Source organism: Meriones unguiculatus, chromosome 12 (genome assembly GCF_030254825.1).
Source record: "Meriones unguiculatus strain TT.TT164.6M chromosome 12, Bangor_MerUng_6.1, whole genome shotgun sequence".
NCBI lineage: Eukaryota > Metazoa > Chordata > Mammalia > Rodentia > Muridae > Meriones > Meriones unguiculatus.
This window is the reverse complement of record NC_083360.1, coordinates 13,846,748-13,869,761: the sequence shown is the minus strand read 5'-3', so window position 1 is coordinate 13,869,761 and position 23,014 is coordinate 13,846,748. Positions and strand designations below refer to the sequence as shown.

Sequence of the window (23,014 nt, the reverse complement as noted above, 5' to 3'; positions counted from 1 at the left end):
CCTAATAGATTCAACCTAATAGGTCAACCTTAAACAAATGTACATAAAAGTAACACTAAATAGACTCAGCAGGTTTTCTGTGTGTGTGTGTGTATAAGTATTATTATTACTTAAATATTTATATATATATTTAATTATATATAGTTACATATCTATATAGATTAAATGTAAAAATAATAAGAAAGAGTTAATAAATTTGGGAGAAGGTGAAGGGGAATGGGTGCAGTTGGAGGGTGTGTGTAAATGATGAAAATATAATACTCAATATGAAATTCTGAAAAATATAATTTTTTTTAAACAGCAGAGGGAAGAACAGTAATTAGGAAGTACAGTGATGAAGTATGAGGTGATGAGTACTTAACACTAGGCTCATTCCATAAGGAGTGGTCTTGGAATAAATTGGATAGTAGTTAAATACACATGGACTTGAATACATTAAGTATGTAATCCTAGATGTTTTATAGGTATTTAGGCATAGACACAAGCATGTATATGAATTTAGAATAGATCCACATAGATATAGGTTTAACTATGCCATAGGATTATGACATGGATATACAGATCAAGCTATATATAAAAATAGACTGGAAACATATCTACAGTTAACATAGAAAACAGTATATATGTATGCATAGATAGATAGATGGATAGATAGATAAATATAGATATATAGATAGATAGATAGATAGATAGATAGATAGATAGATAGATAGATAGATAGATGGATGGATGGATAGATGGATAGATAGATAGATGGATGGATAGATAGATGGATAATTTAAAGATACAAATACTGGTTTGAACTGAAATAGCTACTCGGACAAAGATCTAGATCTGAAATGGAGGCAACACAATACACAATCTGCTAATGGATTATGTACAAGACCAAGGATGATACCAGCAATTGGCTTTGCGGGAGTTCTGGAAGTTACTCCACTAAAGAAGAATGGACTCAGGAAAACTCCTGAACTCTGAGCTACAAGTAAGGGAATGCCTCCTCCCTGTGGGTACCTGCTGATACGTGCCCATATCACAGCTCACATGAGCATCCTCTCCTTCATAGTAGCATTCCTTACTTGTACATTATTCTGTTGGGAGAGCACTCCTAACCACTGGAACAAGAAAGGCCTGTGCTTCACCCAGATGACGGCCAAGTACAAGGTGTATGCTGTAGGCAAATTGTCTCACTTCTTGAAGCTTCTGTTATTCAACTTCAAGCAGATAGCATGACATATCTTCAAGGGCTGCTATGAAAATTAAATGCATAAAATGCACGGGATGTGCTTATCACTATTGCTAGGAACTAGTAGGGCTCGCGTGATTCTAGGTCCCTTTTCATTATCTTCTCAAGTGTCTCTAAATCTTGCTTGTTCTTCAACATCCTGTCTCTCTTTGATGATGCCTTAAACTTTTTCAATCATCCCCAGACTTGATCACATCAGTGCAGAAAAACTGTCATTGAAAAATGTAATTGCACAGTTAAAATATGGCTTATGGATTTTTAAATGTATTTGTTACAAATATTTTTTATGAAAAATATGATAATGGATAGTATAACTTTTATGGAGACAGAGATTTAATTGTTCCACGTATCTTTCATTTTTTTTAACATCTGCGTAGTATGGGGTACTCTGACGTAAAACAATTCCATACAGGTTAATTATTATTTTATTCTTTTTTGGTAAATAATTCTGCTCAAATATTAAAATTCCAGTAAAAGCTGACTTATAAATTATTGAAATACATACAAAATTATAAAGAAATATAAAGTTGAGAGAGAGATGAGTTGAAAGAAATGTGGGTATGATCAAGAGTCAGTCTAAATATGTATAAAATAAAAAATAAATAGAAATTAAATTAAAAACCAATATAGTAAGTCAATGTGTATTTTTAACTAAATGGTGATTTTGAATGAAGTTTTATTCTCATTATTTTCATGTAGGTTCATATTCAGTAGCATTTTATAGATGTAAGAATGTAGCTGTCTATTATGGACAGATTTTTTTGTTTTGTTTTGTTTTGTTATGAAGTCACCTGGAAGATAACATCTACAAAATCACATTTATACCTCAGTCTTAAGTGAATTATATTATATTAGAACATGTATGACTACTAAAAGAATTGTTTAGTCCTCCTGATATAAAATTTACCTCTGATAACGCAACCTTTTGTGACAGACATGCATATTGCTTTCTCAATGTACTTGTTACAGGTGATTTGTTTTATTCAAAATATGATTACCAAGTAAAGTTGTATATTAAAATAAAGTCCTGTGGGAGATGGCTTTGTTGATGAAGTACTCACTGCACAAACATGAGGACCGAAGGTCAGATCTTCAGAAACAATGTAAAAAGCCAAATGCAGAGTCGCTTGTTAGTAACTTGGGTGGAGGAACAGAGGCGGCAACATCCTTAAACTTTACTGGCCAGGCAGCCTAACTGAACTGATGAGCTCCAAGCTCGGTGAGAGAACCCACCTCAGAAGCGAGGTGAAAGGAATCTAGAAAGATGCCAAAAGTCAACTTTTATCTCCACACATACAATGTGTACACACACACACACACACACACACACACACACACACACACACATATCTTGTTATTCTCTAGTCTTCCTCTGACCATAAACACATTCGGATGTTTCTGTGTTTTATAAAGACCTGCTCCCCAAAGCTGGAACTCTCCTTCTCACTTAAGATTTATAAGGATTCAGGCTTAGACTTTCCAGCCCTCATCTTTTTGTTGCTGTTATTGTTGTACTTTCATCTTTTTTTTTAATTGGTTCGAGCTGGGTTTTTTTTTTCTATTAATTAATAAGCGTGAGTTCCCTTCCTCCCTCACCACTCCATGCGTGTTCCTCCCAAAGCTGCATTCTCTGTCAAAGAGGGTGACCTTCCCCAGAATAGAGGACAGGTCTTTGGTCAAGAGTATGTGAGTAGACGCATTGCCCTGCTAGAACCTTCGAACAAGCTCAAATGTACCTTCTTGATAGAAAGAGAAATCCTCTTCTGGGAGAATCTTAACATTGCTTATAAAATTAAAACTGCATCCATAAAACTTAATTTTCTAAGAATTTTTCTCATTTCCTATCACTAATTTCTAATAACTCACTATCATGTCCAATATTTTATGAATCAGTAATTTCATGTAATTGTGTGTGTGTGTGTGTGTGTGTGTGTGTGTGTGTGTGTGTGTGTTTGTGTGTGTGTGATTGACAGGGCCTTACAAGGATGCCCACGCTGGTCTAGAATTCACTATCTCCCGGCCTCAGTCTCTTACAGGCATGTTCCAATTCTTGAGATCTGGAAATGGGTCACTGCATCTCCTGCAGTTTTCCAGTCACAGTTCTCCATCATCCTTTGCAGTACTCTCCTTCCCACTTTTAGCACTCTGACTAATGAGTCATAAAACATGACATTCAGTAACAGATGACCCTGGGATCAAATATTACCTTGACAAGTTTATTCATCAATTTATCAAGTTAAATGCCATAGACCCGTGGTTCTCAATTTGTGGGTGAAGACCCTTTTGGGAGTTGAATGACCCTTTCACAGAGGTCATTTAAGACCATAAGAAAACACAGATATTTACATAATGATTCATAACAGTAGCAAAATTACAGTTATGAAGTAGCAATGAAAAACAATTTTATGGTTGGGGGGGTCACCACAACATGAGGAACTATATTAAAGGGTCACAGCATCAGGAAAGTTGAGAACTACGGTTTTAGTAATTGTTAGCTATTGAAAGTAATAAAATAAGGGTATCATATAAAGTTAAAATCAGACAGATACTAAGGTTTGAACGGACTCACATATCATTATTTTCCAAGTATATTTGTTCAAAAGAATTAAAGAGACTTGTCAAATGTACATGACTGAAGCAACCCCATCTAAGAAAGATTTGGGTAAAATTTCCTGGTATGAATCTTGGGAACCCAGATTCAATAGGAACAGATTTGCTTTTCTCCCATGGTCAGCAAATTTAAGAAAATGAAGGATAGTACACACTAGACAAATGATTCTGAAGGCTTGGAGAAAGCAGTCAAGGAATTTTAATAGTGAAGCCACCTTCCACAAGGAGTTGAGGATGTCTGTGCATAACAGTGATGATGAAGACCAAACAGTGGTCTGTAGAATAGTAAGATGAAAGATAGAAGTAGGCTTTGGACAGCACTGAGACTTCCCTTTCAGAATATCCAGGAAGATAGTGGTACTTTTACTGAAATAGGGACTAGTAGAAAAGATAGGGTGAAGAACAGGGGTTTGTATATTTGATGATGCTTAGCAGTAACATTTTGGTCTATGGAAAGTTGTGAGTCCAGTTTGAGATACATAAAAAATGAAGGTCTGATGCTATGTTATATTCCAGTAGGCAACAGCAACAACTAAAATGAAAACATAGGTCAAGTTTTTTTGAGAGGTGTTGAGATTAAAATTACTGATGTGGGGTAGCACAGAGATATTGTCGGGTGTGGGTGGGAACTAGCCCCCATGGAATTCCAATAGTTAAAAGATGTACTTGAGAGAAGAATCTACCAAAGAAACTACAAAGCAATTCCCAGCAGTGCTGAGGAGACTCTTGTGGTGACTTCTGTCACAGAAAATGTTAGAAAGGATCGCAGTGTTACCTTTGTTCAAAATCAATAAAAGGAGAGCTAAACATGCTCCTGGTAAATAAAGTACTGCTGGGTGTGTCATCACAGGCCAATACACGCAGCACTCAGCAGAGCTCTTGTTGTTCAGCTACAGCACGTTTCACATAGAGAGTGTCAGGTCCTCCAGGGTTATACCATGAGACCTTGTCTCAAAAACCGGTCATAAGTTCAGAGGGGAGCACGGATCACATCTGCAGGTAAACAGCTGGATTACAACAGTACTTAGTATAATAGTATCTTAGTATAATGCCCCATAATATGTGTCTGAGTTAGATACAGACACCCATGACAAAACACCTGTCGCCATAGGTTTCCCCAGTAAAGGGAGACTGTGTAATATCTTCTTGAATAAATTCTGTGAGAGTTAAATGATGCAGACTTCCAACACAGAGTCTACCACTTAGTATATACTCAAAATATTTTGAAAGTGGCACTTCGTTGTATTTTTCATTTATTAATTGGATGTCTATGTGTGTCACTATACATGTGAGAACAACTTGTGGGAATCTGTTCTCTCCTTCCACCATATGGGCTTGGGAGATTAAACTCAGGTCACCAGGCTGGCTGCCAATGCCTTTACCAACTGAAATGTCTATGACATTCCTGTGACTTTTTTTTTAATTTAGCATTAATTCAAAATTAATTTAGTTCAGTTTATATGGTCTTAAAGCAAAGAATAAATTTTGTGAAAATAATGACTCCTTTCTTTTCTTTTTTTTAAATGTTTGATCATTTTATTCTCAAAACATGGTACTAAATAAAATCCAAGACTGGGCTGGTCTTTGTTCTCCAGTGCTGTAAGAGAACCAGACTGAGCCCAGAAGAACATGTGTTTCATCTCCCAGATCTAGCAGGTACAATTTGAAGGCATATATCCCACGTGTGGTGGGGTGTGTGCTCCAGCTCTTCAGAGAATGAAAGTTAACCTGTTTTGAGAAGGCAGCTGAGCAAGAGAGCCAGACATCAGAACAGTGGAAAAACATGGGGAGGTGAAATGCACGAACCTTCATCTTTCCTTTCTGCTGCAACCTAAGAGCAGAGACTAGTGACCCTTCAAGGGACCAAAGTATATGGCCACTTGGACCACAGGAAAGCAGCAGAGCTCTTCAAGGCACATCAGCTGGCATGCTCAAGGAGTGGGATGCTCTCCATGAGAATAGAGACAAACTGTTCCAGTTTCTGTGCAGTTGCTCCTCTGGACTCTAGCACTTCCTTGTGATTAACCTTCTCCAGGTCTTCATAATCCATGACAACCTTGTTAGCAATGAGTGAGAAACCAAAGATGCAAATCCCACAATGTCTTGTAGTGTTAACTTCTAAGACTCTGCTCATGCCAACAGCATCAGCTTCCAGCATCCTTAGCAGATGACTCTCTGCCCCAATCTCAAAGTTGGAACTTGTCAACATCAAAGAGGTGCCATCTTGTAGCTCTCTTCTCTCTTGCATTTGTTTCCAGGCAGTGAAAATCTTCTGCCTCATATTCTAGTCATAAGCATCAGACATGACAAGGAAATGAACGCCAACCCTTTCTTCCTTGGGACCTCAGAGAAGGTTTTAAGCACAGAAACCAGGTAAGGTTGATGTGATCACAGATCAACATGATAGCTCCAACTTCAAAATTGGGGTTGACTGTTACAAATAAAGCTGCTATGAACATAGTTGAGCAAGTGTCCTTATTGAACGGTATGGCATCTTTTAGGTATATGCCCAGGAGTAGTATAGCTGGGTCTTGAGGTAGTTCTTTTCCCAATTTTCTGAGAAAGCAACAGACTGATTTCCAAAGTCGTTGTATAATTGTGCACTCCCACCAACAGTGGAGGAGAGTTCCCCTTTCTCCACATCCTCTACAGCATATGTGTCACTTGAATTTTTTATCTTAGCCATTCTGATTGATGTAGGATTGAATCTCAGAGCTGTTTTGATTTGCATTTCCATGATGACTCTTAAATGTTGAGCATTTCTTAAAAGTTTCTTTGCTATTCCATACTCCTCTGATAAGAATTCTCTGCTTAGCTCTGGTACCCCATTCTTAATTGGAATACGTGGTTTGTTGGTGTCTAATTTCTTGAGGTTTTTTTTTTTTTTTTTTTTTACATATTCTAGATATTAGCCCTCTATCAGATGTAGGGTTGGTGAAGATCTTTTCCCAGTCTGTAGATCTGTAGGCTGTCTTTTTTTTTTTTTTTCTGATGACAGTGTCCTTTGCTTTACAGAAGCTTTTCAGTTTCATGAGGTCCCATTGATTAATTGTAGATCTTAAAACTTGAGCTGTTGGTGTTCTGTTTAGGAAACTATCTCCTGTGCCAATGAGATCAAGGATCTTTCCCACTTTTTCTTCCTACAGATTCAGTGTCTGGTTTTATGTTAAAATCTTTGATCCGCTTGGACTTTAATTTTATGCAGAGAGATATGGGACTACTAGCAATTTTCTACATGTGGACTTCCAGTTAGACTAGCACCATTTGTTGAAGATGCTATCTTTTTTTCCATTGTATGGTTTTGTCTTCTTTGTAAAAAATCAGGTGTCCATAGGTGTGTGGGTTTATTTCTGGGTCTTCAGTTTGATTCTATTGATCCATCAGTCTATTTTTATGCCAGTACCATGCAGTTTTTATTAATGTTGTTCAATAGTACAGAAGACTTTCACTGCCTGGAAACAAATGCAAGAGAGAAGAGAGTTACAAGATGGCACCTCTTTGATGTTGACAAGTCCTAACTTTGAGATCAGGGATGGAGATACCTCCAGCCAATTGATCTTTTATTGTAGAGGATTGTTTTAGCTATTTTGGTTTCATTGTTATTCCATATGAAGTTGGGAATTTTTCTTTCGAGGTCTGTAAAGAATTGTGTCAGTAATTTGATGGAAATTGCATTGAATCTGTAGATTGCTTTTGGCAGTGATGTGGCCTTACCAGGCCATGGAGGAAGAGGATCCAGGCAGTCCTGAGGAGACTTAACAATCTATGGGCAGATGGCAATGGTGGAGAACTCCCCCATTCAGTTCACTAGGGGAATGGGATGGGGAGAAGAGGGAGGAAGGGTGAGACTGGGGGGAGTTGAGGGAGAGGACTTCAATCGGGATATATAATGAATGAATTATGAAGAAAAAAATAAATATTTAAAATAATTGAGTTTAAGCCCTCCATCTGCACTGGTGACGAGCAAAGTGTCCACACCCAGAAGGTGGAAAACCCTCACTGGGAATGTTACCTTTGACAGTGGGTATCCTTCATCCATGTGAAACCTTCCCTGCATCATCACACAGGATCTGCTGTTCTGGAATCCAGACTTCATTCAACCAGCATGGCCATGCACTGTGCTTTAGGGAAAGTTTGGTATGTCACTGTTGTCAAAGATCTGAGCCTGAGTCAACTTAGCAGTCAGACCTCCTAACCCAGAACCATGTATCATTACAATTTGAAGTCCATGCATAGTGTGAGGCTGAAGCCATTCACTGGTGCTCTGGTAATCTCTGTACATGAACTGCTTCTCCATGGTATCACCGATGTCCGTGCAGAAATCCTGCCATTTCCACTCCACGGATTACACCATCTGAATCTGGCCAACACTTTCATTACTCCCTTTCTTTCTTTCTTTCTTTCTTTCTTTCTTTCTTTCTTTCTTTCTTTCTTTCTTTCTTTCTCCTTAATTTTTTTCTTTTTTTAATTTTGTTTTTTTCTTCACAATTTATTCATTATATATACACCATTAACTTCCGAAAGTTTGAAAACTGGAGACTTTATTTTTAGGCATTGGTTTATTCTGAGGTAGAAGTATTCTATGTAGGCATTAAGAAACTTTTAGAGATAATTAAGTTGTTGATACCTAAACACTCAATAGTCTGTGAGGACAAGGAAGCAACTGCAACACTCTGTTATATTGATGCCAGCATGGCAAGAGTTGGGTTCCATGAGTGAGAGTGGAATTTAAAATATGGTGACTAACAGAGTACCATAACTTTTAAGGGCGTTAACTGGTTAATCTATAGCCCACACTCATGAGACTCATCTCCTCAGGAATTCATATTCCCAGGGTGACTAGCTAGACTTCTAATTGGAAAACTCTTTTATCTATAAATTAATTCTGGAAACTTAACTGCATGGCATAGTGCCTAAAATTAAAAATACTGTATTGTATAATTAAAATCTGCTTTTTCTAAACAACAAAACATTGGGGATGTGTATGTTTATAGTCTTGATGGTGGTAGTGATTATTTTATGAACATATGTTTATCTACACACTCATAGAGATAGAGATACATGCATTAATATGTAAGCGCCTTTGTAACTTTTAAGAAATTAATTATTTAATTATAATTACTATGATGTGGGGAGTAAACTTGTGCCCAGGTACAAGTGTGAGTTCTGAGAATGACTTTGGGATTCAGCTCTTTTTCTTTTTTTTTTTTTTCTTTTTTCTTTTTTTTTTTTTTTCAATGCAGTTTATTCAGGAACCTTGAACAATCCTCGGACCCTGGGGAAAGCCAGCCCACAGCTTAAATAGCCTCTGGGTAGCCAACCCAGGCGTGCCACGTGGGCAATGCAGATAGGTCCACATACATGGAAGCAAGCTAGATCCTCAGCCTTAGCCAAATGTGGAATTGTTCGTGACAGAGAGCACTCACCATCGGGAAGGTGGAAGGCGGAAACCAGCTCCATCTTTAAGGCATAGCATTCCGCAGCTCTCTACAGTTCCCCCTTTTTGTTTTAGACGCATCAGGCAAGAGTAGAGGTCTGATCTCTGATATTAGAAATAAATTGGGACTTTGTACCGATGTTCATTTAGGTGTCATCCACCCAAAGAGCATCAGACCTGTCTGATACCTTTTTCTCAGAGGCGGGACCTGGGGCATCAACCCGCATGCAATCAGACATGCTCTTCTCTGGGTCGAAAGCGGCTGACCCTGAGTGCAGTGCCTAGCCTCGCATCCTGAGCGTATCATTTTAGCTTTTTATGGTATCCAACCATGCTTGGGGAGAATGTCCTGCTTCAATGGCTGTAAAGGCCTGAATGATCATGGCTGCATCACACTGTTGTGAGACTCTAATCTTGCATATATACCGCAGGCAAACCAAGGAGACCAACACCAGAAGGCCTGCTAACGCTCCCATGCCCGCCCATTCCTTAAACCTCATTGAGGCAAGATCTCTGGTTTCTGCCGTACGGCATACTCCAGGATACTTCTCTCAAGCTTCTCGGTGGTTTTTGCCTCTCCATCTCCCATTTCCTTTGGGAGTGCTAGGATATAGATGCTGACCACTGCATCTCACTTTTTTATGTGGGTTCTAATGATCAACTCAGGTTGTCTGGATTGCAAAGCAAGCACTTTCACCCACTGAACCATCTTGCTGCCCCTAAAAACAAACAGCTCTTAATAGGTTAATTTATTTCATCAACATAGTTTTTAAAAATGTAGATTAAAATAAGCAATTTTTTTCCTATAGGTTTAAAGTTCAAAGCAATTAAGAAAAGACATTTGGTTTAGAAGTGTCATATTCTTTTCTTCTTGGCACCAAAACTATTAATGATACTTCTTAACTGCTGGGCAGTGGTGACACACACCTTTAATCCTAGCTCACAGGAGACACAGGCAAGCACATCTTTGAATTTGAGGCCAGCCTGGTCTACATAGCAAGTTTCAGGATGTCTGAGGGCTACACAGACATCCCCTGTCTCGAAACATACTCTCCACACCTCATATTTAATAATAATGATAATACTTCTTTGTTAATTAGCATATTGGTCACCAGGAAAAAAAACTGTTAAAGTTAAAATTCTATCAAATACTATTTACTAAGATTTTATTGTTAAACCCGTTCAAAATATATGGACCAACAAAAAATATTTTAAAGAAATTCTCATCTATGGTCTCTCTCTAACCTGGATGTTAGGGAAAATTTCTGAACACACCATTGGTTAGTAAGTTTGCCCATTCTTCCCTGGCCCTGTTGTTGAATCTGCATTTGAAAAATGTAACAGTCCATGCACAGAGAAGAAGAGACTTACAGAAGTGACTGTACGAAGGTGAAAAACAGCAGTTTATGTGAAAGATGATGTGACTGAAAGTTCATATTGGACTTGTGAAATAACTAAATATCTAGATGCCATTATAAGTTAGGCAGCCCTGGCCCTGTTCAAACTACTGTCTGGCATATTTTCTTTCAGTAAGAATGCATACCCTATATTATCTGGATGTGTTTAAGGCTCGCGTAAAATGTGAGCACATATAGCAACACACAATAGGAAGAGGTACTTTGGAATATTCAGAAGTTGACACGGTTCCTGTGACAAATGTCACCATTCAGGAAAGGAGAAACAAATGCCAAGGCTTGTGCCCCATGGCCCCATTCACTTGTTTCACCCAGGATCTCCTTTAAATCTCGCACAATTACCTTGTCTGTATGGTGTAGGTCTCCAGAACCACTGTGGTATCTCTTGGGTGCAAAATCATTCATTAGAACAATTTCTTGTGAAACCATTCATCGCTCAAGTGTTTCACAAAAGCGTTTTATATTCAGATGGGTAGGGTGAAGAATGGATACCTCTAAACACTTTGTTGCTAATTGGCTAGATCATTGCATAATTCTACACTGCATGATTTCCTATTCGATGCCATTGCATATGGAGTTTAATAGGAAACATGGTACGTCATTGTAACTTAACATTACATTCATATCCAGGTTTGAGAAAATTAACAGGTTGTTTGCTTCCTCCACGAATAATACATCCTTTAGTAGAAATGTATATATAAATCTATGTGATTTTTAGATATATATTTATATATCTTCATGCCATCTGTTAGGAACCTGAAGATACTGCAATGACATAGCCCTTCTCATAGACAGAGAACCCCATGTGGCACGATTCTGAATATTTGTCTGGAGTGTCAGTTAACTCTCTTTAACTTTGCAAGTGGAGAGCAGGTTTGGGGCCAAGGTAACTTCAGGTTTTACTTTGTTACTAGAAAATCAACATTAGTGACTAAATGAAACATGTCCACCTGTCTACTTGATGTTGAAATATGCCTGGTAAGAAAGATCAGAGACTTAATAGCAAAATAAATGTGGTTCTACCAAGGTTCCAACCAGTTTTGTCTGTCTGTCTGTCTGTTTCTCTGCTCTCTTTCTGTGATACCTGAACAAAAACCTACGTAATATTCCAAGGTCATGCATCTGGGAGTTGCTCTCTTTTCTTTACATGCTCATTTTCCCATGAATTTCAGCTGATGAATTTTTCTTTTAACAGAAGCAGTGTCTCTTTATATAAAATTATATAATTTAATAGGGGAGGGGAGGAAAATTAATTTTCCACAAGACACTGTTGCAAATGTCCCTGTAAAGTTCTTCCTCCTCATCTTGGAAGTACCCTTGACAGAGCCTGGAGTTAGCCAGAGGCATAAGTGCACACCTTTAGGAAATGTGTTTGAGTTACCTGATACAGGTCTGCATCAAGACTTCTTGTCACTTTTAAGCTACTAGGTAAGACTCTCCTTTTGCCTCATTGAAAGTCCTTGGCATAGTAGTAGACAAAAAGAGTGAACACAGGCATGTAGCTGAGAAGATCACTCCTAAAGGGACCCTTAATACTTAGGTTTTCAGTGAATTCTTACATGCTCTGCAGATAGCCAGAGCTGTTTGCAGGATGTGAAACAGAATAACAGACTCTAGCTGGGATAGCTTCAAATTGTTGTTTCTGTATATTCCTTGTTTTTTTGTTTGTTTGTTTGTTTGCAGTCTAGTCCTTCCTATAAAAAAATAACAAATATCACTTTCCTAGGTAATCTTTTCAATGGGATTCTCACGACAGGATTATGAGAATCCCTTCTCCTACTACAGGATTTTGAATCAGCAGAATTTCAGCTTTATTGCGTGTTAAGAATATATTGGTTCAGATCTAGGATGGAAGCACTGGCTTCTGGCACTGTTGGGTTTTAAATCTGTGGCGTCTCCAGAACATGACCGGTACACAGAAGAATCCCTCTGGAAGCACCTCTGTGCCTGCTGCTTTTCTATAGTCGTTGCCTCTGTGCTTCAAGAAGACATGACTAATGATTTTGAATTGCAGTGTCCTGGTGACTTGTCAGTGACAGATACAAATGATGGACTACTAAACTAGTCACGTCTTCACCAGCTCCAGTATTGGTTTCTTCTTAGCCATTCATAATCAAGATTCAACGCTGTTTTAGCTACTTTTAAATCTCCAGATAACCTCTTTAAGATAGACAGCTGTTGGAAATTGAAAGAGGATCCTGCAATATGGAGGAAAGTACAATTTCTTTGATAAATGAAGCTGGGCTTCAAAGCACCGAGGGAAAACACTTCAAAGACAAAAGGAAAACACAAAGAAGAAACTCACAAGGGTCCTCATTTGTTTCATTTCTGAAAACCTCTCCCTTCCAGAAGTGGTATTTTTCTCCTCTGTAGAATGTTCTCTATGAAAATCCTGGTTGCTTTCTTGACTCTGTGCCTCCTGTGTGTGCATGTGTGTGTGTGTGTGTGTGTGTGAGAGAGAGAGAGAGAGAGAGAGAGAGAGAGAGAGACCATGATTTAAGTCTTTATTTACATTTTTTAATTCTTTTTTAATTACACTTTATTCACTTTGTATTCCCCCTGTAGTTCCCTCTCTCCTCCTGTTCCAAATTCCTCCCTTCCTCCTGAAAGTCCACTGATAGGGGAGGTCTTCTTTTCCTTCCTTCTCATCCTAGTCTATTAGGTCTCATCAGGAGTGGCTGCTCTTTATCATCCACAAGTAATCATTTGGGCCACATTCGCATCTTTTCTTCCTTCCCCTTTTGGCCCTTCTTGGGGAAGGTCCACTCATACACTTGTGCTGTTCTGGCGGCTGGTCATCCCTGGGTACTTTCCAGAAGTCCGTGTATTTCTTTTCATGAAATCGAAATCACCTCTCTTTGATTAGAGTAGCGATGGCATGTAACTCACTCACTGCCTGCACCACAAATGAAGGCTGTTGAAATCCTTAGAAACAGTGCAGGCTGCTTTGGCCAAGCCTTTTCTCTCCAGCTCATTGTGCTGGATGGTAAGTGAGCACTGGACTTAATCAGATTCTTTGTCTTGGAACTTTGAATCTCAGCAAGAGAGATTTAATATCTGAAAGCACTGCTGATGTTCATTTATCCTAACCATGCTCTCTTGATGTCCTGGCTGAATAGTCTTCCTGTCCGGACTGTTCCTGTTCTGTTTGGAACTTTTTATGTGTGATCTTGTTTTCTGTCTGCACATTTATTTCAGGAGCTACCCGTATCTTTCCAGTAAATTTACTTTTGCCTACATTGTTCAGAATGGGCTTTTATTGTTGCAGCTAAAAACAAACAAAACAAAATAGAAAGGCTGAGGGATACAGCCATTGTGAACCACTTCAGAGATGAGGTTAATTAAGTATGAACACAGACTTCTGTCAGGGTGCATTTCCTCAGGGGCTGGAGTGGGTTTCAACCCTGAATATCCATTGTGAGGTGACTTTAATGAAAATTCTAAATATTGATTGCACTTTTTGTCAACAAAATGCAGCAGATACTCACTATATGTCTCCTTCCAGATGGGAAAAGAGTGAGAGATTAAGTAATCAAGAAAACACTCTTGAGCAGTTCCTAACTAGCATAAGAAACTGAGACACACAGGCCTGGGGATATGGCTCAGGAGCAAAGCAGTTGCCTTCCATGCACAGAAACTAAGGTTTAATCCCCAACACTACATGACTAATAATAAAAATAATAATATGAACAGATGTTTTCAAAAGAATGCTGGGACAGGTATGAGATATTCTAGTAGGATACAACATTTCAGTTCTTTATCTATATCTACTTAGCACATCTCATGATGGGGCTTAACTACCTCCTCACCAGGTAGATTAGGAGGAAAAATGAAAGTTTTTATATTGCAGATCCTGAACTCAACCTCATATATGTGTTTTCTATGTTTCCCCTTTCTTATGTATCTGTTTATTATAGGTCTTGAATTTGTCATTCTCTTGCTTCTACCTCCAAAAATCTCTAATTCCAGATGACTTTCTTATCTGATCTATCCAAGAATGTTTTCCTTTACATCTTTCTTTGCCTGACTCAATCCATATTTTATGTCAAAGTAATCACTACTCTAATTTTTCTTTAACTCATATAACTTTTCTCAGTAAACCAAAGGCCCTCTAGTCAAGGGACTCATCATTTCTAGAACAAAATAAAGAATCATGAAGATATTTTTGGTAAAGGTGATACAAAGTATATGATCCAGTTTGTACCCCAAATCTGCCATTTAATATGATTCTGCACAAATCATATAAACTCTGCGACTTTTATTTTATACAAATAACCTACAGCTTATCTCTTTTAGAGGTCTAGTTGAAGATACTATGCATGCTTTATAAACTCTTCCATATCAGGATGTTGGAATGGCTCAGCTGCCATAGGCTCATGCTTCACAAAATTGAAGGCCTGAGTTCCATCTCTGGATACCATATAAAAGGAGATAACTGTCTCTTGAAAGTTGTCCTCTGACCTCTACACGTGTGCTGTGGTATATGTGTCCCATCAATTAAAAAAAAATTGAAACTATTTCATGCCATAAATAAGAAAATAAAAATACAATACCATACAGGAAATGATGTGAAAAATATCACCTCTAAGTTGCCTTTACTCTAAGATTCTTTTAGTATATAAAAGAAACTCAAGTGTGGATAGGTAAGAAGTACATGCCAAGAATGTCAATAAGGTCTTCTTTGCTGTGTGAAAGTAAATGCCTCATAGAAATATTATCATACAAAAGTATCTATTTGACCACACGAGGATGCGTTAAATACTCTTACTCCTCAGTACGTTTTTTAGCTGTTCAGAAGAACAGTCTAGAAGGATGAATTTGTAGGTACTGAGGCCAATTCTTGAGATACTCAGACTTACAAGATGCCAATCTTATAAAACCAGAGCTTATAAAATCCCACTCAGATACTGTTGAACTTTCAGAAATGCTCTCTCTTCAGGAGGTGCTTAGCATATAGAAGACTGACTCTACACTAGAAAAGTTAGCTTCCTCAGGAACCAATCAAAACTCAGCACAGAAAATATTTATAATCCAGATGAATATGTGACAGATATGGAGTCCTGAGCTGTCTCTGGTAACACACATACCTGTGCACTCAGAGTTCTAAAATCTTCTGCTGTGAATTTCTCCTTCTGTTGGATTTGGTGACAGAAAATGGGGAGTATTACAGCTCAGTGACTCCTGGGATTTGGTTCACCTCTCCTTGCACTGTCTTGCCATGTAGTGTGTAAATGAGTGACCATTTCTAAGCAGTCACTTCCATCAGAAGTGGACTTAATGAAGTTTAATATATATTATTTTATTGACAATATAGGCAACGAATTTTGTATCTTCACTGGCTTAATACCATGAGAAATGAGACACTTAACAAATCTTGAAAATAGAAATTCTATGTGAACCAGTTGCTTTTCAAGATACAATAATTATTATCTGGCTCCAATATAAAGAATACACCAAGGAAGTTTGGCAATACTTAATCCTAAATACAGCTCCCCAGAAGGCACAGCTAACTAGGTCAGGATATTTTCTTTGTTTCTTTGTTTGCTTAACCCTGTCCCAACCTAATGGGCTTCAGCCATGATGTATATAACAGTTCTATGTAAACCACAAGACATCTCTGCCTTTCATGTACTTGAATTTGGCAGCTGCACAGCCACCTGTCATCCTTTCAAATAAGAACTTAAGTGCAGAATGTCAGGGAGTCCCATGAGTATAAGTTTGAATGCTTTTGCCCACTCTATGACCTACTATGCAGAGGCCACCAAATCCTCACAGAGCTGTCATTGCTAACTAAAAGGAAGCATGGGACAGAATGTGGGTCCCACATGCAGAAGCATCTTCTTCTGCTAATGTCTTTACATTCCAACAAATTCCATGTTTACCAAAAAGAAGCACCATGCACACTCAGACGAACAGTCAATGACAGTTGATGACAATATGTACTTAAGCCCTATGGAGACATTTATGAAATAATTTGTTTAAAGTCATTAATGATATAAAAATCTCAGCTCTCACTTCAAAGGGAATGAGATAGTTCATTTTGGAGTCAAATATGAGTGAACTTGGCATAGGTAGACAAATTCAGATTTCCCCAAATTCCATATTGTAGTGTGGTAATGGTTTCACAAAGATGCTTATAGCTACAGAAACAAAATTCACAAATCAAAACATTCTGTAAATGCTTCGATTGAAACATTAGGTAGGCAGGATGCAGCCAACTAGGGGAAACTCTGCTACAAGCCCCAGATGATATCTGATAACAACTTGGCTTTTGGGTTAGTGGACGCTAATGGTCTGCTAAGTTAATACAGCCCCAACAATTTCATGTGGTGGTAAAAAGGATGATGACTCATACAGGGGTGGCCAATGCATGGCTATGAAGCTAAAGATGACCACAGATAATCGGATTCTCTGTCTCTGTGGTGGTTTGAATAGAGATGGCCTGCATAGGGTCATTGAATGCTTAGTCATCAGAGAGTGGAATTACATGAGAAGGAGTAAAAGTGTGGCCAAGTTGGAGTAGGTGTGGCCTTAAGGGAGAAAGTGCATCACTTGGGGTGGGTTTTGAGTGTTCAAAAGCCCAAGCCAGGCCCAGTGTCTTTCTCTTTCTGCTGCCTGTAGATCTGGATATAAAACTCTCAGCTTTCTGCCATGATGGTAATGGACTAAACCTCTGAAACTATAAGTACACAAGTCAGCCCCAATTAATTAGTTATTTTTTTAAATAAAAGTTGCCATGATTGTGGTGCCTCTCCACAGCAATAGAAAAGTAACCAAGACAATCTATAACATTTTAAACTCTGCCTAAATACTGAATTCTAAGAAGTCAATCAGCCTTTGGGGATGTCAGAGTAAGTGAAATGTTCCAGAAACTGAAGTTCACATATAAAGTAACCTTAAATGCAACTTAAAATTAGATTAGATGACAGTTATTTTTCTTTCTTTCTTTTCTGGTCCACATTGTATTAAAGATTATGAATACATGAACATAAGGTAACCCAGCTGAAATGCCTAGAGTAGCCATTTATTATGTTTCCTTTAAAACTTCATTATTGATTCTATTAATTTTTTTAAAATTGTTAAGCCTAGGTTTACAAACAGCAAAGAAGCTTAAATTGACTTAAAGCAGACACTAAAGGGAATTGTTGCTTTGTATTAGTGTCATTAGAGCTCTGGCCTCTCCTTAGTTCTAATCCTCATAATCTGTGCAAGAAACACACAGAACTCAGCATAGGCTTCAGGATATATTACAGAGTAAAATGAAGCATGGCCAAGGGGCGAGAGTCAGACATGGCCAAAAAGACCATTGTGTTAACCTCCATTTTAGGCAATTGAACCCATTTTGACATTGCCAACATCTGCTGAATTTTCTGAAATGCTTTGCAAAGCATAGCTTTTCTTATTCCTTTCATCTCTTTTTCTTTTGTCTTATATTGGGCATGTTTTGGGCATGCTTTCTAGACACCATGTGCTTTCTCATCCTTCCTTTGAAGACTCTCCCAGCCCACAACTTCTACCACGTAGTTGCTTGACTGACCTCCTTTACTAACCTCCAGGTCTAAGAGGGTTTTCCCTTTCTCTTCTCTGTCTTCCTCTTACAGCAATTTTTGAGATTTATAGTTTGCCTGCTCTGGGATTTTTCTCTAAAACAGTAATAAGATTACCCTCCATCCCCTTTCTTAGTGAGTTTTAAAATTATTTTAATAATGAAACAAAGAACCTTGAAAGTGGACACCAATGTCCCCAGTAACCTATGGCGACTCAGATGAGATTTCCCAAATTTTACCATTTAAAAAAAAATGCCCTTCAGTATCTCAATGGGGTTGAGCACACCTTTAACCCCAGTACCTGGGAGGAAGAGGCAAGTGGATCTCTCAGTTCAATACCAGCCTGCTCTACAAAGCAAGTTCTGACACAGCCAGGGCTATTCAGGAACACCGGACTTGTAAAAACACACAAACAGACAAACCAACAAACAAACAAACAAACAGACAGAAAAGCTCTTCAGACCATTAATGTCTATCTAGGTATGTCACATTGGCAAAGACACACCATGGTACTGCATAACACAGGCTTTCAATGAAAGATTAATGCAGTGAGGATAGGGCATATGCCCCATATGTGCATGGAAAAACACCACATTTAAGAAGCTTCCTGAAAAAACCCTGAAATAGAGAATGGACTTTCAGATGACAGCATGCAACTACTTCCCAACTGTCTTCCAGCAGAAGGACACGTTGGGAAGCATAGAATGAGAGCTTCCAGAAGACCAGCATGACCACGTTGTTCTGAGAATCAGATAGCGAGGAGATGGTTCTGCTCAGATGATGATGTTGGCACTCCTATATTATTCTTCCTACTTTGGGAATTGAACCAGGTTTACTACACTTAAGATTCTTAACTATTCTGTATATGTGAATCTTTTTGGACTCCCCATTGTATCTTCTGGTTTGGAACTGGGAAGCCATAATCTGGACTTTGCTAGGTTACCAACCCAGGGCTTTCTATGCTCAGGCATTCTGATGTCTTCAACTCCAAAAAGGGGACTGAAATCTAGTTGCTATGGAATGCACTAATTAATTACATTTACTTTACATAATTGGCATTAGGGCTTTTTGAACAAAAATGCAAATTTATGGAAATTGGTTGAAATCTTTATGCAAAATAATATAAAAGTGGACTGGTAAATTATTGGGAAAAATAAGGTAGTTTTAATTGAACAGCTAAAAGATTTGTACTTCGTTATATGATTACATCTAGTAAACTCAATTTAAAAAGTAAGTTCATTTGCTTTTATCTAACCTTTCCATCTCTTGCTCAGTATTGTTGCTATAATTATCACCAATAAGGGACCAATCTTATTTTCTATCTTATTTTGCATCAAGCATTAGTTTTGTAAACAGGAATGGAATATGTTATTCTTTTGAGCAGAGCCTCGTGCATTACAAATTAGGCAGAGTTGGGCCAAAGAATTGCAAAGCAGCCAGTTATTGCTTACAGAGGACACAATGCAGCACCCAGCTCATTGGAAGCTTTGCAGATGGAATGACTTTGCCATAGAACCAGCCTTTCCACAAAGGATCCTTGCAGCACAGTTATAAAGTAGATGGCCTTGCAATCAATAGAGAGTACCTGACATGGAGCCTGTGATGCTGACAAATACATAGTCAATCGTACAACAACAACAATAACAAAACACTGAGATGTCCATGACATAGGAGTAAATGCTGATAAATAATGCTTTGTTTCTTAGGGTCCTGAAATGTGGATGTACAAGGGTAAACATTAAATGACAGTAGTGAGAAATTAAACATTGTCAGGTTAACTGGCATTAAAATTAACATAAAATTAACAAGCTGTTACTTATTGGTGGACAACTCCCCAAATTCAAAAAGAACAAATTAAATATTCATTCAAGGAATTAGAGTGACCTCCAGACTCCAAGGGGGTATGGTAGTGTCACAATATTCAAATACTTACATTAATCTTTCAACTTTCATGTTCAGTATTTTTTTCTTCCAAGTAGTATGTATTGAAAACACCATAGAGGTTGGGGGCTGACACTATTTTTCCCCTCCATTTTCTTAAAACATAGTTGGGGTTCAATTCCAATTATTTTCCCCTTAGACTTTTGCCATTAAGAAAAATGTTACGTGAGCTTATATTTAAACCTTGTCAGTGTCTCATCAGGGATGGTGGGTGAGTTGATACAGACAAAGAGGGCCTGGACTCACACTTTCACTCCTCTGGAATGAGAAATAGCTAAAGGACCAATCTCAGCTTGCGCTTTGAAGCAGGAAAATGAAAATTGCAAGTCTTAGAATTGCTTGCCTCAGATATTCAGATTTTTCAAGTCCTGCAGGCTGTGATCTTATTACTCAGTACTTGGGTTCATAAAACCTGATACTATAGTTTTCCTGTATCCCAAAGAAATTAAGAAATAGAACAGGGTAAAAGAAGTGGCTTATTTACAGTTTGGTGTAATGGAGGGTAGGGGTGATATCAGAGTTCTAGGTTCTCCTGTTCCCGAACAAGGAGCCAAGAAGAATGAAGCAGTTGCTGCAGAAGCAGAGACGCTTCAGCTAGTGATAATATTCTCACAGGTGGAAGGGAGTAGGCAGGAACATAGAGCTCAGCAGCTCCATGCACCCCTGTACAAAGTGTTAGGCTTTTTCATGTTACCTTTATGACTTAGAGGGCTCCTTGCATAATGTGAGATTTCTCCTTAGTTTGTATGCCATTTACTTTTCTGTGCACACTCTGCCTCTTCCATGCAATTCTATGTCCAGCTTTGTGACACCCATGTTCATTGCCATCTTAAATCTCCACGCAAGGGGGGTTATTTCAGCAGGAGAAGTCTCAGGTCCTATATTATCTACTTTTCAGTTGTTGTGATGAATACCATGACTGACAGCAACTTAGGAGAAAAGGGTTTACTTTGGCTTCTGATTCCTGAAGGATAGATAAAGTCCGTTGTGGGGGAATTCATGGGATGAAGAAAACCAGCAAGTCAGGCTATTAAAACTTTAAAGCAAATCTTCACCTCCTAAAAGTCCTAGAGCTTTCACAAACAGAAGCAAATGGAAACCAAGTCTTCAAATACATGACCCTATGGGGACAGCACTTTCCAAACACTCTGGAGTGCCTCTGTGTGGCTGTGCCACACAGCTCAATTTTGATTGCCCTGAGCTTGAGGTTTTTCTACCTTCCTAATTTACGGTTTTGTTTTGTTTTTCATACATCTCCTATAAGATGTTGTGGAAGGCCTTTATTTGGGACATTATTATACTTTCTGCTCCACTCTCTTCTCCTGCCTCAGTGGGGAATCCAGTTTCCTCCCTACCGTGCCCATGGTCATCTTCAGTTCACAGGACACCATGAGTAAAAGACCAGAACATATGAAAATGTTATCTATAATACAAGCTAACCTGTCTTTTTCCACAGAGGAAAGGACCCGGACCCTCAGGGTGCTTCAGCAGAATTCACTGAATAGGAGATGAGTCCTGAGGAGAAAAATAGAAATAGAATGCATAGAAATGCAACTCTCTCTGAAACTGCAATGAAACCCAAGCTTCCCAAGGAAGCAACATAAGCATGCACTAAGTAGATAGTGCTCCCTTCCGTGATGTTGAGATAAGGCTCTATCTAAGAACTTTCCTGAATAGCCAGACTTAGTAATGATATCATTCCTGAAAAGGGTTGGTCTTTAGATCTGTCTGACTTCTTCTTCTCTCCTTTCTCCAGATCTAAACTTTTCAGAATTAGAAAGTAACAATGTGTTCAAGTCCTGGCATGGGCAAACAAGAGATAGTTGAGTTAGGAACCCCATTTGGTTTTGAGGTGTGCATTCTCCCTTGCAATTATTCACATGGTGGCCTAGCTCCTTCACAGGAATATACTGTGCACACATAACTCTCTCCCAATAATGTACTTAGCAACATTAGAACCTTCAACATCACACTTGTTTCTGGCCATGCATGCTCTTATCTCTGAACAGTAATATATTTCCCCTGTCCTGTTAACAGTTAAATTTGGACAGTTTCTATTCAAGTGTATTTGCAATGTATCTGGGTATAAAGAATAGAGAGACTATTGCAGCCTGTGCTGGTTTGTACAAGTGGGCAGTAAGATAAAACTACGTCTTTTGTTAGTTTTTAAGGAAGATCCTTTTTTTACAGTCTCATGCTGATGCATGATAGAGTGCACATGGTTGGAATCAGTGCATTGTGGGAAAGGATAATACAGAACAGGATTAATTATATAAACCAATGTAACAATCAAAATAGAGAACCACTGAAACTATTAGTCAGTCCTTCTTCCTTTACACCCCATAACAAGAAATCTCATATTTAGCCTGGAGCCCATGAGTGCTCTTACTACTGAGGTCTGCTGTCAATACTGACAGTATCTCTCTCTACAGTCTGCATTATCACTTTGTTCAAAATGAAGTTATCTTGCTTCTTCCACAAATCTGTGTGAACCCTTTTTTCCCATTCTTTGTGTATGAGATCAAGAACCTGAAAACACCTGACCCAGACCCCAACACACTAGAAACAAGGATTGCCTAGATTCAAATGTCCGTTCCAAAGTCATGTTGACTTTTACTTGTCACTGTGATGGTATTGAGAACAGGGAGTTTTAAAGAATGATTATACCACAACACTGTACACTCAAGATGGCACAAGAGTCCATCCTAATCCTATTCTGCAGTGGATAAATTATACCTGCATAGCTTTGCTGTAAAAAAGGGCCTGTTTTGAATCAGCACCCTCTGGCCCCCACTTTCCATTTCTCCACACCATGCGTTCT

The 23,014-nt window shown here is 38.5% G+C and overlaps 1 pseudogene; it reads right to left on the bottom strand.

Annotated features, from left to right (window-relative positions):
- Positions 1-5,771: 5,771 nt before the first annotated feature.
- LOC110564000 (purine nucleoside phosphorylase-like) lies at positions 5,772-8,156 on the bottom strand (annotated as a pseudogene).
- Positions 8,157-23,014: the final 14,858 nt, after the last annotated feature.